General features: G+C 42.0%; 1 protein-coding gene and 1 long non-coding RNA gene across 7 annotated transcripts in view; both read right to left on the reverse strand.

The window, feature by feature from the left end:
• Positions 1 to 17,834, reverse strand: part of LOC105228660 (paired box protein Pax-6) — a 267,990-nt gene that overhangs the window by 56,993 nt on the left and 193,163 nt on the right. The gene's annotated exons all lie outside the window — the stretch shown is intronic.
• LOC125779572 (uncharacterized) overlaps positions 1 to 17,834 on the reverse strand; it is a 43,396-nt gene that overhangs the window by 5,802 nt on the left and 19,760 nt on the right. For 4 of the 6 annotated variants that reach the window (XR_007423345.1, XR_007423344.1, XR_007423343.1 and 1 more), the window contains 3 exons: positions 14,107 to 14,345; positions 13,405 to 13,656; positions 6,448 to 6,588 (listed from right to left, as the gene is read on the reverse strand). This is a non-coding gene — a long non-coding RNA (uncharacterized LOC125779572). Of the gene's footprint in view, positions 1 to 6,447; positions 6,589 to 9,813; positions 10,023 to 13,404; positions 13,657 to 14,106; positions 14,346 to 17,834 lie in introns of those variants that run through there. The other 2 variants (XR_007423342.1, XR_007423340.1) reach the window with 2 other exon arrangements.

Raw genomic sequence — 17,834 nt, forward strand, 5'->3', positions numbered from 1 at the left:
CACGTTCAGGAGAAATGCACAAGTGACTGGATTGAACAACACCGTTTCGGCGACACCCTCCAAGATTTGTGAACTCACCTTTCGTTCACCGACCAGAAAAGAGTTCAAGATAACAACACACGCGTTTATCTTAAAATCTTTAACCGATAATTTACCTACTCACTCACTTAGTACGATCATCACTAATACAGATTTCGGTTTTAGTTTAGCTGACCCTCATTTTTATAAACTCAGACCAGTGGACATATTGATCGGAAGTGACCTGTACCCACAAATAATTCTCAGTGGTGTACGGAAAAATGTACTCGGGACCCTTCTAGCCCAAGAAACGGAATTCGGATGGATTTTATCCGGACCCACACCAGAAAAACCCTTATCACCCTCGATAATGTAATTTTTCAATAAGATGATCCCAGACAAGTTGCTCACACAATTTTGGGAAGTTGAAGAAGTTCCAAGGAAGCCTCTACCTTCAACTTCAGATATAGTTTGTGAGCAAATTTATAGAAATACGACCCACAGAAACTCAGATGGGCGCTATGTGGTAACATTACCCTTAAAAACCCCAGAAAACATCGAATTGGGCAACTCAAGACACATAGCTCTAGCTCAATTTCTTAGAAATGAAAAGTCATTGTCGAGAAAACCCGAAATAAAAGCGGAATACGACAAGGCCATCAACGAGTATTTGGAACTCGGTCATATGACCAAAGTTGAATACGACCCTGCGGATAATACGAAAACGTATTATCTGCCACATCACGCAGTCATCAAACCGGATCGCATAACGACTCAACTGCGAGTGGTATTCAACGCTTCATGCCCCACCTCGAACAGGAACAGCCTCAATGATGTACTACACACTGGACCCATTCTACAAGCAGACCTCGTAATCCTAGTAGTAAAATGGCGAATGTTTCGAATCGTATTCAATAACACAAAAACACTAGGACTCAGATGGAATGCAAAAAAAGATGCGTTCTTTTTTCTCATCAACCCTATTCAAGATAAAACTCAAGACACATAGCTCTAGCTCAATTTCTTAGAAATGAAAAGTCATTGTCGAGAAAACCCGAAATAAAAGCGGAATACGACAAGGCCATCAACGAGTATTTGGAACTCGGTCATATGACCAAAGTTGAATACGACCCTGCGGATAATACGAAAACGTATTATCTGCCACATCACGCAGTCATCAAACCGGATCGCATAACGACTCAACTGCGAGTAGTATTCAACGCTTCATGCCCCACCTCGAACAGGAACAGCCTCAATGATGTACTACACACTGGACCCATTCTACAAGCAGACCTCGTAATCCTAGTAGTAAAATGGCGAATGTTTCGAATCGTATTCAATAACACAAAAACACTAGGACTCAGATGGAATGCAAAAAAAGATGCGTTCTTTTTTCTCATCAACCCTATTCAAGATAAAACCTCGTATACTAAAAGAGAAGTACTATCGATTATAGCAAAATTGTTCGACCCAGCTGGTGGGCTCAGCCCCGTTGTAGTCACCGCAAAAATAATAATGCAACAGATCTGGCTGGATAAATCCGATTGGGATGAATGTTTGAAACCCTTAACTCTCCATCGATGGAAAATATTCATAAAGGACTACGATTCCTTAAATCTCATTGAAATTCCTCGATGGACCCACTTCTCGACATCCGCGATCATCAATTTTCATGGATTCTCTGACGCATCTGAAAAAGCCTACGCAGCAGCCCTATATATCAGTGTTTCTACAAACGCAAATACCTGGACAACCCTTTTGGTATACAAGACTCGTGTGGCCCCAATAAAGACTATGTCATTACCAAGGCTAGAACTTTGCGGAGCAGTTCTTCTGGCGAATCTAGTGGATGCGACCCTACCCCAACTAAACATGACCCAATACCATACTCACCTTTGGACGGATTCCACAATTGTTCTTTCATGGCTTAGCAAACCCCCATGCACATGGACAACCTTTGTATCCCACCGAATTGCCACAATCGCAGAAAAGGTTGGAACCAAAAATTGGACTCACGTCGAAAGTCAAGACAACCCGGCAGATCTAGCTACTCGCGGAAGCACACCTCTGGAAATGGTTAATAATAACCTCTGGTGGCACGGACCCCAATGGCTAACACTCGACCCAATACACTGGCCAGTTACCAAAAAATCAAGCGATACAACACTGGAACTCCGGCCAATCAGAACCTTCGTGAACACAACACAAGAGGATATCCTGGACAGATTCTCGTCCTTACCCAAAGCCATTCGAGTTGTAGCATATTTGTTCCGATTCTGTTCGAATGCGTCACCCAATAAAACACAACAGTCATACACGACGTTGGAAATAAGTCCAGAGGAGTTCAACACTACCCGCACGAAGCTAATTATTTTATCCCAAAAGAAGCATTTCCAAGAAGAGTATGAAGCCTTAACCCAGAAAACCAGCATACCCAAAAACAGTACAATTTTGACACTAAACCCTTTAATCGATCCCAAAGGAATAATGCGAGTTAATGGTCGGTTGAGCAATTCAGCGGCATTATCATACAACGAGCGTTATCCGATTATATAGGGTGATTTTTTAAGAGCTTGATAACTTTTTTTTAAAAAAAACGCATAAAATTTGCAAAATCTCATCGGTTCTTTATTTGAAACGTTAGATTGGTTCATGACATTTACTTTTTGAAGATAATTTCATTTAAATGTTGACCGCGGCTGCGTCTTAGGTGGTCCATTCGGAAAGTCCAATTTTGGGCAACTTTTTCGAGCATTTCGGCCGGAATAGCCCGAATTTCTTCGGAAATGTTGTCTTCCAAAGCTGGAATAGTTGCTGGCTTATTTCTGTAGACTTTACACTTGACGTAGCCCCACAAAAAATAGTCTAAAGGCGTTAAATCGCATGATCTTGGTGGCCAACTTACGGGTCCATTTCTTGAGATGAATTGTTGTCCGAAGTTTTCCCTCAAAATGGCCATAGAATCGCGAGCTGTGTGGCATGTAGCGCCATCTTGTTGAAACCACATGTCAACCAAGTTCAGTTCTTCCATTTTTGGCAACAAAAAGTTTGTTAGCATCGAACGATAGCGATCGCCATTCACCGTAACGTTGCGTCCAACAGCATCTTTGAAAAAATACGGTCCAATGATTCCACCATCGTACAAACCACACCAAACAGTGCGTTTTTCGGGATGCATGGGCAGTTCTTGAACGGCTTCTGGTTGCTCTTCACCCCAAATGCGGCAATTTTGCTTATTTACGTAGCCATTCAACCAGAAATGAGCCTCATCGCTGAACAAAATTTGTCGATAAAACACATTTCGAACCGAACACTGATTTTGGTAATAAAATTCAATGATTTGCAAGCGTTGCTCGTTAGTAAGTCTATTCATGATGAAATGTCAAAGCATACTGAGCATCTTTCTCTTTGACACCATGTCTGAAATCCCACGTGATCTGTCAAATACTAATGCATGAAAATCCTAACCTCAAAAAAATCACCCGTTATTACCCTATAGCAGTCGATTAGCCAAACTACTCACCCAATTTACCCATCTAATAACTCTTCATGGCGGCAACCAGCTAGTCTTACGACTTATGCGTTCGGAATTTTGGATACCGAAGCTGAAAACCCTCATCAAGTCTACCATTCATCAGTGCAAAACATGCGTTTTGCACAAAAAGCGCAATACTACTCAGATTATGGCAGCACTACCCGCAGAACGTACCACCTTAACCCGTCCATTCGCAGCAACAGGAATCGATTTCCCCGGTCCTTATGACATAAAAAATTACACCGGCAGAGCATGTCTGATCACCAAAGTCTATGTATGCGTATTTGTTTGTTATGCAACCAAAGCCATACATCTAGAGCCAGTAAGTGATCTCACCACCAACGCATTCATGGCCGCATTCGCACGTTTCTTTTCCAGGCGCGGATGTCCCGCCGATCTCTATTCGGACAATGGTACTAATTTTGTTGGAGCGTCTAAACTTTTAGTTAAAGATCGGCGAGAATTCATGAAGTCATTGAAAACTCAACTAACGACTAGTGAAGCACATCAAAATATCAACTGGCACTTTAATCCTCCAGGAGCTCCACACATGGGTGGACTCTGGGGAGCAGGAGTGAAAAGTTTAAAGAGCCACTTGAAAAAGGTCTCTCAGAACCAGAAATTCACTTTCGAAGAACTAGCTACCCTTTTAACCCGAATCGAAAGTTGCTTGAATTCTCGTCCTTTAAGCCCATTAAGTGAAGACCCAACAAATTTAAAACCTTTAACTCCAGGCCATTTCTTAATAGGTACCCCTTTATTAATCCCAGCAGAACCAAACTTAGAAGATGCACATCTAAGCACTGCACAAAGATGGCAAAAACTGAAGATACTCCATCAACACTTCTGCAAACGATGGAAAGAAGAATATTTGAAAGAACTCCACAAAAGATATAAGTGGAAATACCCTCAACGCAACATAGACGTTAACGATATGGTAGTTATACGTCAAGAAACTCTACCCCCAAATGAGTGGAGACTTGGTCGCATCGAAAAAACATATCTCGGTGCAGACAATAAAGCAAGAGTAGTTGACATACGTACCTCTCAGGGAACAATTACCCGCCCAATAATAGTCACTTTACCAAATAGTTAATCTTATTTCCTTATAGTGACATGGCCCCTCAAAGCAGAAGGAAGTCGATTTGCAGCCGCCAAAGCAGCCCCACATTCACTGTACGATCACTTAGCGTGACCCGTAGTATCAGCCCACTCTTCGACGAAGGAACCCTGGCAAGACGCCTGCATCGCTTTAAAGCGACTCTTTCCCCCATTCTAGAGGAGTGTGGAAATACGCATCGCACGGCCCGACGTACCATCAGCCTTTCCCCTATTCGTGAAGAACGAGGAAGTACCCATCGCACGGCTCGGCGTGCTATCAGCCGTCCATCAAAACGAACACACAAACACGTCGCCTGTGGATTGTGTAAAAAAGACCATAGACTGGTAACCTATTCAAAATTCACCAAAATGAACATCAATGAAAAGTTTGACGCAGTTAATAAATACAAGTACTGCGTCAATTGCTTGGCCAGATCGCATTCCACCCAAAAGTGCACAAGCAAAAAACGATGTGCCATGTGCAACGGGGAACACCATTCAACCTTACATGGACACCCCAGGCTGTTCTGCAAAGAGCAAAAGAAAACAGCAAAAGGCGAAGAACGATTACACAGACAAGAGGATCTACTCACGTTACTGGGCAAGCCGACCCTCATACCAACAGTCATGGTTAAGGTTAAACACGAGGGCAAATGGAACAAAATACGAGCCATAATCAACCCGACCCGAAAGGTGACTATAATTGCGTCAGAGCTGGTTCAGAGATTGAGGTTACCGAAAACGTACCTCGACTCGCATCGCATATGCAAAGTCGTCATAGGATCATTAACTGATTCCGACTGGCATGTCGAAGTTAACTGCCTATTGACGCATGATTTACCGACCCGACCCTATACTCGTGACTTAAGTGGCGAAATCATTAAGAAATTCGACCACTTAGTCCTAGCCGACCCTAAATTCTGGAAAGACGACAAAATCATGTTGGAACTGGGAGCTGACATCTACCCAAGATTGATGAAACCCGGCTTATTCAACCCCGATAACAGCACCGTGATCGCACAAAACACCGCATTCGGTTGGACTTTAACCGGTGCTTGCGCGAATTGAACCCCAAGTATACCTCCAACCCGTTCATTATTTCATTATTCATTTACCCAAATCAAAATAGATCTAAAAATCTTTTTATTCGCAGACACTGCAAGGCGGCCGGGATGTTCATACTAAATGAACACATCCCTGCATTGTCCTCCTAACTCGTCTAAATACGAATTAGAGGACAATGCAAAAAACACCCAACAGCGCCAACATAACAGCGAAGCACCCAACAAACAGAATAACACAATAAAACGAATCACCAGAGCGGACGGACATTCAGGCGCCAAAAGCAGCAGCAATATCAGCAGCAATAACAACCACAGCAGCAATATCAGCAGCAATAATAACCACAGCAGTATTAGCAGCAACAACAGTAGCAGAACCTTTGAAAATCAACGCGGGAATTAGTAACCACATCAGGTTTTATTTGAATTTTGTATTGTATTATACTTATAAATTACCCTTTAAGTAATATTAGAATTATATTTGTACCTAATTCATATAACCCACATTATAAGTATATATCCACACATACCCACACACTTGTATATACTAACATACATATACATATATTACACACCCTCAAATACACAAAGTGAATTGTTAATTACCCGAAATCTAATAGTTTTTATTTTATTTGGCACACCGGCACATATATCGTCGATCACCCCGACAAAAGGGTTATATTTTCCAAGTTAATTAAGTATATGATTTTAAAAATTGGCTAAAGTACATACCAGAGGAAATTGATGAAATGGGCTCCAACTCTTCTAAAACAAGTTTTGATGTGAAACCAGCGTTATTTACGTTTGTCCAGCGTGAAAATAATTTGCCTGTAAGATTTTTTTTTCATATTTTCGCGCCAGGTAGTATGTTTCCTAATTTATCAAAATATTAGAATATCAAAATAAATTATTAAATATCAAAATATAGTTAAATATCAAAATATTAGAGAAAAAGTTTGTTACAAGGTGAGCTTGAAAGAAAACAGAACTTAAAAAAAAACAGAACAAATGGTTTTTTCGGCAAAATCAATTTATTTTATTCAAAATAGTCTGCTTCTGCTTCAATACAGCTTTTGCACGGTTCAAAAGCATGTCGAACGAGTGTTTTAGCTCGTTTGCTGGTACTTATGTATGTCCACCAGTATGCCGGTGCAAGCCTTTTGAAGGGCCTCTACGTCTGCATAACGCTTTCCTTTTATAGGCAAATGCATTTTTCCGAAAAGGAAGAAGTCGCACGGTGCCTTATAAGGCGAATCCGATAGTTATTAATGGTTTAAATGTGATTTTTGGTCAAATAATCGCTCACAATGATGTTCTTCGAATGTTGGATTTTGAGCAATTTTTGGTCGTAAGTCAATTTGTGCAGAACAAACCGTGCACACACCTTTCGAAAGCCCATATGTTCTGTCAAAATGCGATAAATCGATGTTTCGGAGATGTTCAATTTCATTTCCATGAATTGCAATGATCATTTCGGCGGATATTTGATGAATTCACGCACAGTTTCGCTGGAATTTCCAGAGATCACGGATTTTGTTTGGCCAAACGATGGCTCTTTCGATGACTTCTTTGGCGGTGATTTCGATGTCATGGTGCGTATGAAGCAACGCTAATCCAACTAGTCTTTCTTGAAGCATGGTCGTCCTAAACCGTGTTTTGATGCGGCGAAGATAAGAGAAAGAACGTTCAGAGCTCGCGTTTGTTACGAGAAGTGTACAGAATACTCGGAGATACATAGGTGTGGATTGTTGGGAATATGTCGAAATCACATTTTCTTAATGTTTCCAGTGCAGAAGTTGGAATTTCGGTGCCTTCAATTTTTTGTTGCTGCTGCCAGTGACATTGCCAGTAGCTTAATTCACCTTTGAATTTAAATTTTTGTACGCTTTTTTCATCATCCAGATGATTCCCGAATCTTTATATCAAGCAACCGATTAGATCATCGATTTCGTTTTCTTTTAAAAGACTTGCTTTTTCTGGGAGCAACACACTCAATTGGTAACCATCCAAAACTTCTTGTGAAAAACGAGCTTCCAAATCTTCTTTGATGGTATCCAGTAGAGGTATGTAGACAGAGACCCTGTAGTAATCTTCGCAAGTTCTCACGTCGTAATTTTCGCGTTTCGTTTGTCGACCACATGTTCTCGGTTTCGCTTCGTCAACATCGAGTTTTTCCTCCATTTTCTTGGCTTCTGAATAAATCAATCGGAATATTTCATCAAATTTTTCCCTCTTTTTCCAACGTAGCAAGCAATGTCCCAAACATTTTTGATGCCTTCGCCAAATCAATTGCTTCCTTTTGAAGAACTACGCTGAGCGAATGGGTGAGCGATAGAATGTCGCTGAGACAGAAGAGCCCGACGATAAATTCGAACTTGCACAAAGTCGATATGAGAATTATTGCTTTGCCTGCTGTTTCTCTGTTCTTCACTCTCAGATTTTTGACTTCGATGATGAACGGTAACTTCGCAACAAATTGAAGGACAGCATTGTGCCTCTCTACCCATCTTGTTTCACACAACTGGACAATTTTTTCACCAAGTATCTTTGCTAATACAGTCACACGTTTTGGAAATGAGTTCTTGAAGAATTTGTCGACTTCTCTTATGGCACTGGCAACGTTTTCGATTAATCGTACTTTCACTGACTTTGAAATGCTGTTGTTGAGTTTGTGCGAGAAACACGGAGTCATGACAGCATTTTTTGCCTCTTTCCGAATTTTGTTGACTGCTCCGATATCTGACAGCATGACCGCACATCTATTAGTCCCTATCGAAGCGCATTTCTCCTTCGGACATTCATTTTCTTCATATCTCCAAGAACAATCCCCCCGATTGCAGATCCACTTAGAGACAATTCTTCATCGGTTCGGTCATTTTTTCCAACAGTCCTGTAAGCCATTAATCCATCTTCATCCTCGCTTTATTCTGATTCGGTGCCCTCCGCGAAGTTGACCGAATGCGTCCAAAAAATAAAACATATCGGAAGAAAAGACGACTGCTGTACAAAAGTTTCCGCTTCCGTCCGACAGAAAAATGTTACAAAGGTTTTTGGGGTTGACGTCATATTTTCGACGTTTCTTACTGGACTACGCAACGATAGCTAGACCTTTGCCAGACCTTCTAAGAAAAGATTCGGTTTTCAAGTTAGGCGAGATAAACGGATTTAAATGAAACGTCAGTGTTTTTATACTCAATAGTACCAATTGTACAATATGAGACATACATATATGCCCGCAGAGATATCGAATTAATGGGGCGTTCGATAGTCGCAAGCGGCATCATGTCTATATGTTTTTTGTGGTTCATGGTGTCAACTGACGCTAGGTGAGCGGAATCATGTATGTAGGATGTAACTGGTTTTATTTAAATATAAATCAACTGACGCTAGGAAATTGTCAATGTCATGAAATTCTTCCTACAATCGATAAAGATAGCAGATTTTAATGCACCAGTCGACACACATATAGATGGTACCACTAGGGGACGCTAGATTCAGAAAGTCCTATTTACTTTTGAAAGCTCCTTGTATATCGTTTTGACAAAATATAGTGATTATTACATTTTTAGACCTCTCTCTAATCACAAGTTGTATTATTTTATTTATACAACATAGAAGTAGAACGGAGTTCATTCCTTAACAAAACTATTTCAATTTGGAACTTTGAAAAAAATAATTAAAGTATTAAAATTTGTGTTCAAAGTTCCAAACTTCAATTTACATAGATGGTTTTTGTAAAGGAATGAACTGCATTCAAATTAAAGAGTACTAAAAATTAATAATGAAGAATCAAAACTATGTGGATGTCTATAATTTTAAAAAGCATTATAAATTTGTTATATTTCCCGCTCTTTTTTTCGGGAAAACTTTGTTGATAGCATTAGCCCATTTCAGCATTTTGGAGTATGTCATTTTCACTGTACTTTGGTTTTTTGCCTCCAAATATCCATATTTTTCGCTTTACGTTAACTCCATCTGCCCTATTAACCAATTACTTCCCAAGCATCGATATCATTGGAATTTTTTGGCGAAATTTGTAACTTGGGCTCTTAATACGTTAAGAAAGAAGAATATGAAATAAAAAAAATAAAAAAATACCTTGATTGATGAATCAGCCCGTCATATAAATAGGACACTGGGGATATATCTTCTTCTTCTTCTTTACTGGCGTAGACACCGCTTACGCGATTATAGCCGAGTCAACAACAGCGCGCCAATCGTTTCTTCTCTTCGCTACGTGGCGCCAATTGGATATTCCAAGCGAGGCCAGGTCCTTCTCCACTTGGTCCTTCCACCGGAGTGGAGGTCTTCCTCTTCCTCTGCTTCCCGCGGCGGGTACTGCGTCGAATACTTTCAGAGCTGGAGTGTTTTCATCCATCCGGACAACATGACCTAGCCAGCGTAGCCGCTGTCTTTTAATTCGCTGAACTATGTCGATGTCGTCGTATATCTCGTACAGCTCATCGTTCCATCGGATGCGGTATTCGCCGTGGCCAACGCGCAAAGGACCATAAATCTTCCGCAGAACTTTTCTCTCGAAAACTCGCAACGTCGACTCATCGGTTGTTGTCATCGTCCAAGCCTCTGCACCATATAGCAGGACGGGAATTATGAGCGACTTATAGAGTTTGGTTTTTGTTCGTCGAGAGAGGACTTTACTTTTCAATTGCCTACTCAGTCCGAAGTAGCACCTGTTTGCAAGAGTTATCCTGCGTTGGATTTCCAGGCTGACACTGTTGGTGGTGTTTACGCTAGTTCCACGATGGACAAAATTATATACAACTTCAAAGTTATGACTGTCAACAGTGACGTGAGTGCCAAGTCGCGAGTGCGACGACTGTTTGTTTGATGACAGGAGATATTTCGTCTTGCCCTCGTTCACTGCCAGACCCATTTGCGTTGCTTCCTTGTTCAGTCTGGAGAAAGCAGAACTAACGGCGCGGGTGTTGAGACCGATGATATCAATATCATCGGCATACGCCAGCAGCTGTACACTCTTATAAAAGATTGTACCTGCTCGGTTCAGTTCTGCAGCTCTAATAATTTTCTCCAGCAGCAGATTGAAAAAGTCGCACGATAGGGAGTCGCCTTGTCTGAAACCTCGTTTGGTATCGAACGGCTCGGAGAGGTCCTTCCCGATCCTGACGGAGCTTTTGGTCCCGCTCAACGTCAGTTTACACAGCCGTATTAGTTTTGCGGGGATACCAAATTCAGACATTGCGGCATAAAGGCAGCTCCTTTTCGTGCTATCGAAAGCAGCTTTGAAATCGACGAATAGGTGGTGAGTGTCGATTCTCCTTTCACGGGTCTTTTCCAAGATTTGGCGCATGGTGAATATCTGGTCGGTTGTTGATTTTCCAGGTCTGAAGCCACACTGATAAGGTCCAATCAGTTTGTTGACGGTGGGCTTTAATCTTTCACACAATACGCTCGATAGAACCTTGTACGCGATGTTGAGGAGGCTAATCCCACGGTAGTTGGCGCAGATTGTGGGGTCTCCTTTTTTATGGATTGGGCATAGCACACTTAAATTCCAATCGTTGGGCATGCTCTCATCCGACCATATTTTGCAAAGAAGCTGATGCATGCTCCTTATCAGTTCTTCGCCGCCGTGTTTGAATAGCTCGGCCGGTAATCCGTCTGCCCCTGCCGCTTTGTTGTTCTTCAGGCGGGCAACTGCTATTCGAACTTCGTCATGGTCGGGCAATGGAACGTCTGCTCCATCGTCATCGATTGGGGTATCGGGTTCGCCTTCTCCTGGTGCTATGTGTTCACTGCCATTCAGCAGGCTGGAGAAGTGTTCCCTCCATAATCTAAGTATGCTCTGGGCATCGGTGGCTAGATCACCTTTGGGGGTTCTACAGGAGTATGCTCCGGTCTTGAAACCTTCTGTAAGTCGCCGCATTTTTTCGTAGAATTTTCGAGCATTACCCCTGTCGGCCAGCTTATCAAGCTGTTCGTACTCACGCATTTCGGCCTCTTTCTTCTTCTGTCTGCAAATGCGTCTCGCTTCCCTCTTCAACTCTCGGTATCTATCCCATCCCGCACGTGTTGTGGTCGATCGTAACGTTGCGAGGTAGGCAGCCTGTTTTCTCTCCGCTGCGACACGGCACTCCTCATCGTACCAGCTGTTCTTTTGCACTTTCCGAAAACCAATGGTTTCGGTTGCAGCTGTACGTAAGGAGTTTGAAATGCCGTCCCACAGTTCCCTTATACCGAGTTGTTGACGAGTGCTCTCAGAGAGCAGGAGTGCAAGCCGAGTAGAAAATCGTTCGGCTGTCTGTTGTGATTGCAGCTTCTCGACGTCGAACCTTCCTTGTGTTTGTTGGCGTGCGTTTTTTGCTGCACAGAGGCGGGTGCGAATCTTGGCTGCAACAAGATAGTGGTCCGAGTCGATGTTAGGACCTCGGAGCGCACGCACATCTAAAACACTGGAGACGTGTCCTCCGTCTATCACAACATGATCGATCTGGTTGGTGGTTTTTCGATCCGGAGACAGCCAGGTAGCTTGATGTATCTTCTTATGCTGGAATCTAGTACTACAGATAACCATATTTCGGGCCCCGGCGAAGTCGATCAGCCTCAACCCATTTGGGGATGTTTCCTCGTGGAGGCTGAATTTACCGACCGTAGTGCCAAAGATACCTTCTTTGCCCATCCTGGCGTTGAAGTCGCCAAGCACGATTTTGACATCGTGGCGGGGGCATCTCTCATAAGTGCGCTCCAAGCACTCATAAAAAGCATCTTTGGTCACATCGTCCTTCTCTTCCGTCGGGGCGTGGGCGCAAATCAGCGATATGTTGAAGAACCTCGCTTTGATGCGGATTGTGGCTAGACGTTCATTCTCCGGAGTGAATGATAGTACTCGGCGACGGAGTCTCTCTCCCACCACGAATCCAACACCAAACTTGCGCTCCTTTATATGGCCACTGTAGTAAATGTCACAAGGACCTACTCGTCTCTGTCCTTGTCCCGTCCATCGCATTTCTTGGACGGCGGTGATGTCAGCCTTTATCTTTACGAGGACATCTACCAGCTGGGCAGCGGCACCTTCCCAATTAAGGGACCGGACATTCCAGGTGCATGCCCTCAAATCATAGTCCTTATTTCGTTTGCCATGGTCGTCATCAAAAGGGGGGTCTCTCATCCGAGGCTGTGTTTGCTTTTTCATTGGGGGTGTTTTTTTACGTGGCGGGTCCCAAACCCAGCGCACAACCCTATGCAGGGGATGTTTCGCCTTCTCACGTTAGCTCGCCTTCAAACGGATGTTCTTAGGCTACCCAGAGGATACTTGGTCAAAGACCGGAAGTCGTGAGCTGCTTGAGTCATATGTAAAAGAATCGTTTCTGGCCACTCCCAAGTGAATGGCGATCAGAGAACTTTCCTCACTTGCGTGAACTTCTACACATGACTCCATCCTCCACCTGGGGATATATGCTCAGAAAAAATTAAAGATAACGCTTATAAAAAAATCAAATTTATTAAAATCATCATCGTATTTAAGCTTGTTTTTTGTGATAAGGTATAAAACAATCACTGCAAACTTTCGCTTTACGTTAACTCCATCTGCCCTATTAACCAATTACTTCCCAAGCATCGATATCATTGGAATTTTTTGGCGAAATTTGTAACTTGGGCTCTTAATACGTTAAGAAAGAAGAATATGAAATAAAAAAAATAAAAAAATACCTTGATTGATGAATCAGCCCGTCATATAAATAGGACACTGGGGATATATGCTCAGAAAAAATTAAAGATAACGCTTATAAAAAAAATCAAATTTATTAAAATCATCATCGTATTTAAGCTTGTTTTTTGTGATAAGGTATAAAACAATCACTGCAAAGTATTTTATCGCTTTTGACACAAAAAGTAAGAGGTTTTTTTTACAACCTAGTCCTTGGCAACGCCTCTGTTTGTCCCTCTTCATCATGTAGTGACCTAAATTACAAAATTGACCAGTTTTAAAAATTCATATTAAAATAATGTTAACACTTTTAATAGCCAGAAAAATTATTATAATAGAAAAATAGTACATGAATATAAATTTCTACAGAAATAAATAAAATAAAAGGTCAGTTTTGAAAAAAAAAATATTTACTATGGTGTCCTATAAATAGGACAGTGGTAAGGAATGGGTTAATGTGCTTTTTTTTGTATTGTAGCGACAGGTGGCAACTGAGCAGAGGGTGTCTGGAAACACTCAAATTTGATGAAATTTTCTCCAGCCAATCTATAACCCGAGTGTTATTCGACAACGTCTTCCTGTCAGCGAGAAATGGCATCTCCAGCCATTACGTAAAAATAATACAACGCGTAACACATAATAGTTTATGTTACTTATATCAAAATAAAATAATATATTTATAACATACGTAACTATTAACTTACCACAATACTTCTCCATTCTCTGAGCCCTGCTTTGAATTTTATCATTTCGCCAAAGAACTTATTTTCAAAGAGCGTAAACACACGTTCAATTTCATTTTTTTGTTTTAAATATTTGGAATGTGGTGATTCCATGCATTTTTAATAGAGTGCATCGTCACATAATTCCCACATTTTCAATAAAGATAATGTTTATGGAAGAACCATATCCATATTTGTCTGGTCCATATTGTTTGAAACCACTAAAAATTGATCACAAAATAAATACAAATAATTTTCGTTTTCACCCACACTCGCTGCTTGTTGAATTGAAACTAGAACTATATATATCAATTTAAAAAATAAGCAGATTCTAATTTTCTGCTATAATAGGAGTAAAAAAAGCAAAATACCGCTATATAAATACTGAATTTAAATCTAATTGCATATGTAAGAGAGAGAAAAGAAAAAAACAACACATTCGTCGTACTATCAAGTCTGTTCAAGTCCCTCGCCTTAAGGAAAAAACGCAAGTGATCGTTAGGTACATCAATATGAAAGTTACAAAAAAATGTTTTAGCAAAAAGAAGGCTTTGAAAAATAGTATGATTTCTTAATGATTTATTTTATTTGATTTATTTTATTTGTTGCGCAATTTGCATAATTGCGTTTCAAAAATGTGATTAATGAGGTATTTCTTCTTAATATTTGTAAAGAGATATCTTATAAAAGAATTCTCTTTTTTTCAGCTTTTTCTCAAATTTTTACAGAAATATTAAGAAAAATGATAAGGATTTCGTATAAATAATTTATTTGAACACAAATCTTTTTGAAATAAGAAGAAATAATTGTTAAATTTATTAAAAAGAATTTCTGAGGAAAACCAAAGGGAATCCTTTATATATTTTTTTCATTTCTTACGTCCGGTCCACCTTTCAGCCTAAAAACTGTTCATGAAGACGATCTTATCAATTTTATGTGGTATTTTTCGCTCTGTACATTATGGATTTTGACAGGTCGAAGGAATTTGAGAACTCTACAGGGAATATGGTTGCGTTGTCAGTTGTCATCAACGTGGGTATTGAGATGAAGGTCTCCACCTCATCAGTAACTTGATCTATTATTGTTTTATTATTTTTTTCTGCCAATTTGTTTTTGGATGCCATAATAGCTATCTAGAACAACCACTACCCGTTATACAGGTTTTCTTGTAAACTCGGAAATACCTCATTAATAAATATATTTTCCCAGCTGACAACAGGGAGGATGCGCTGGGTTTGGGAACCGTCACGTAAAACGCACTCCAATGAAAAAAACAACAACAGCCTCGGATGAGAGACCCCCCTTTTGATGACGACCATGGCAAACGAAATAAGGACTACGAATTGAGGGCATGCACCAGGAATGTCCGGTCCCTTAATGGGGAAGGTGCCGCTGCCCAGCTGGTTGATGTCCTCGTAAAAATAAAGGCTGACATCATCGCCGTCTGAGAAATGCGATGGACGGGACAAGGACAGAGTCGAGTAGGTCCTTGTGGCATTTACTACAGTGGCCATATAAAGAAGCGCAAGTTTGGTGTGGGATTCGTGGTGGGAGAGGGACTCCGTCGCCGAGTGCTATCATTCACTCCGGTGAATGAACGTCTAGCCACAATCCGCATCAAAGCGAGGTTCTTCAACGTATCGCTGATTTGCGCCCACGCCCCGACGGAAGAGAAGGACGATGTGACCAAAGATTCCTTCTATGAGCGCTTGGAGCGCACTTATGTGAGCTGCTCCGCCACGATGTCAAAATCGTGCTTGGCCAGCATAAGAAGATTCATCAAGTTACCTGGCTGTTTCCGGATCGAAAAACCACCAACCAGATCGATGATGTTGTGATAGACGGACGACACGTCTCCACGTGTTTTAGATGTGCGTGCGCTCCGAGGTCCTAACATCGACTCGGACCACAATCTTGTTACAGCCAAAATTCGCACCAGCTTCTGTGCAGCAAAAAACGCACGCCAACAAACACAAGGAAGGTTCGACGTCAAGAAGCTGTAATCACAACAGTCAGCCCAACGATTTTCTACTCGGCTTGCACTCCTGCTCTCTGAGAGCACTCGTCAACAACTCGGTATAAGGAAACTGTGGAACGGCATTTCAAACTCCTTACGTACAGCTGCAACCGAAACCATTGGTTTTCGGAAAGTGCAAAAGAACAGCTGGTACGACGAGGAGTGCCGTGTTGCGGCGGAGAGAACAGGCTGCCTACCTCGCAACGTTACGATCGACCACAACACGTGCGGGATGGGATAGATACCGAGAGTTGAAGAGGGAAGCGAGACGCATTTGCAGACAGAAAAAGAAAGAGGCCGAAATGCGTGAGTACGAAGAGCTTGATAAGCTGACCGACAGGGGTAATGCTCGAAAATTCTACGAAAAAATGCGGCATACTATTGTAGAACCCCCAATGGTGATCTAGTCAAATTATAGAGGGAACACTTCTCCAGCCTGTTGAACGGCTGTGATCGCACAACGCCAGGAGAAGGTGAACGCGATTCCGATTCCCCCAGCGAAGACGATGGAGCAGACTTTCTATTACCCGACCATGAAGAAGTTCCAATAGCAATTGCCCGCCTGAAGAACAACCAAGCGGCAGGGGCCGACGGATTGCCGGCTGAGCAATTCAAACACGGCGGCGAAGAACTGATAAGGAGCATGCATCAGCTTCTTTGTAAAATATGGTCGGCCGAAAGCATGCCCAACGATTGGAATTTAAGTGTGCTCTGCCCGATTCACAAAAAGGAGACCCCACATTCTGCGCCAACTACCGTGGGATTAGCCTCCTCAACATCGCATATAAGGTTCTATCGAGCGTATTGTGTGAAAGATTAAAGCCCACCGTCAACAAACTGATTGGCGTTAGACCTGGCAAATCAACAACCGACCAGATATTCACCATGCGCCAAATCTTGGAAAAGACCCGTGAAAGGAGAATCGACACACATCCTCTTCTTCGATTTTAAAGCTGCTTTAGACAGCACGAAAAGGAGCTGCCTTTCTGCAGCGATGTCTGAATTTGGTATCCCCGCAAAAATAACACGGCTGTGTAAACTGACGTTGAGCAACACTAAAAGCTCCATCAGAATCGGGAAGGACCTCTCCGGGCCATTCGATATTAAACGAGGTTTCAGACAAGACGATTCCCTGTCGTGCGACTTTTTCAACCTGCTTCTGGAGAAAATAGTTCGAGCTGCAAAACTAAATAGATAAGGTACCATCTTCTATAAGAGTGTACAACTGCTGGCGTATACCGATGATATTGATATTATGGGTCTCAACACCCGCCCCGTTAGTTCTGCTTTCTTCAGACTGAACAAGGAAGCAACGCAAATGGGTCTGAGAGTGGGCGAGGGCAAGACGAAATATCTCTTGTCATCAAACAAACAGTCGTCTCACTCCCGACTTGGCACTCACGTCACTGTTGACAGTCCTAACTTTGAAGTTGTATATAATTTTGTCCATCTTGGAACTAGCGTAAACACCACCAACAGTGTCAGCCTGGAAATCCAACGCAGGATAACTCTTGCAAACAGGTGCTACTTCGGACTGAGTAGGCTATTGAGAAGCAAAGTCTTCTCTCGACAACCAAAAACCAAACTCTATAAGTCGCTCCCTTCACTCCGTTGGAAGGACCAAGTGGGGAACGACCTTGCTTAGCTTGGAATATCCCATTAGCGGCACGTAGCGAAAAGAAGAAACGACTAG

Source organism: Bactrocera dorsalis, chromosome 6 (genome assembly GCF_023373825.1).
Source record: "Bactrocera dorsalis isolate Fly_Bdor chromosome 6, ASM2337382v1, whole genome shotgun sequence".
In the NCBI taxonomy this organism is placed as follows: Eukaryota; Metazoa; Arthropoda; class Insecta; order Diptera; family Tephritidae; genus Bactrocera; species Bactrocera dorsalis.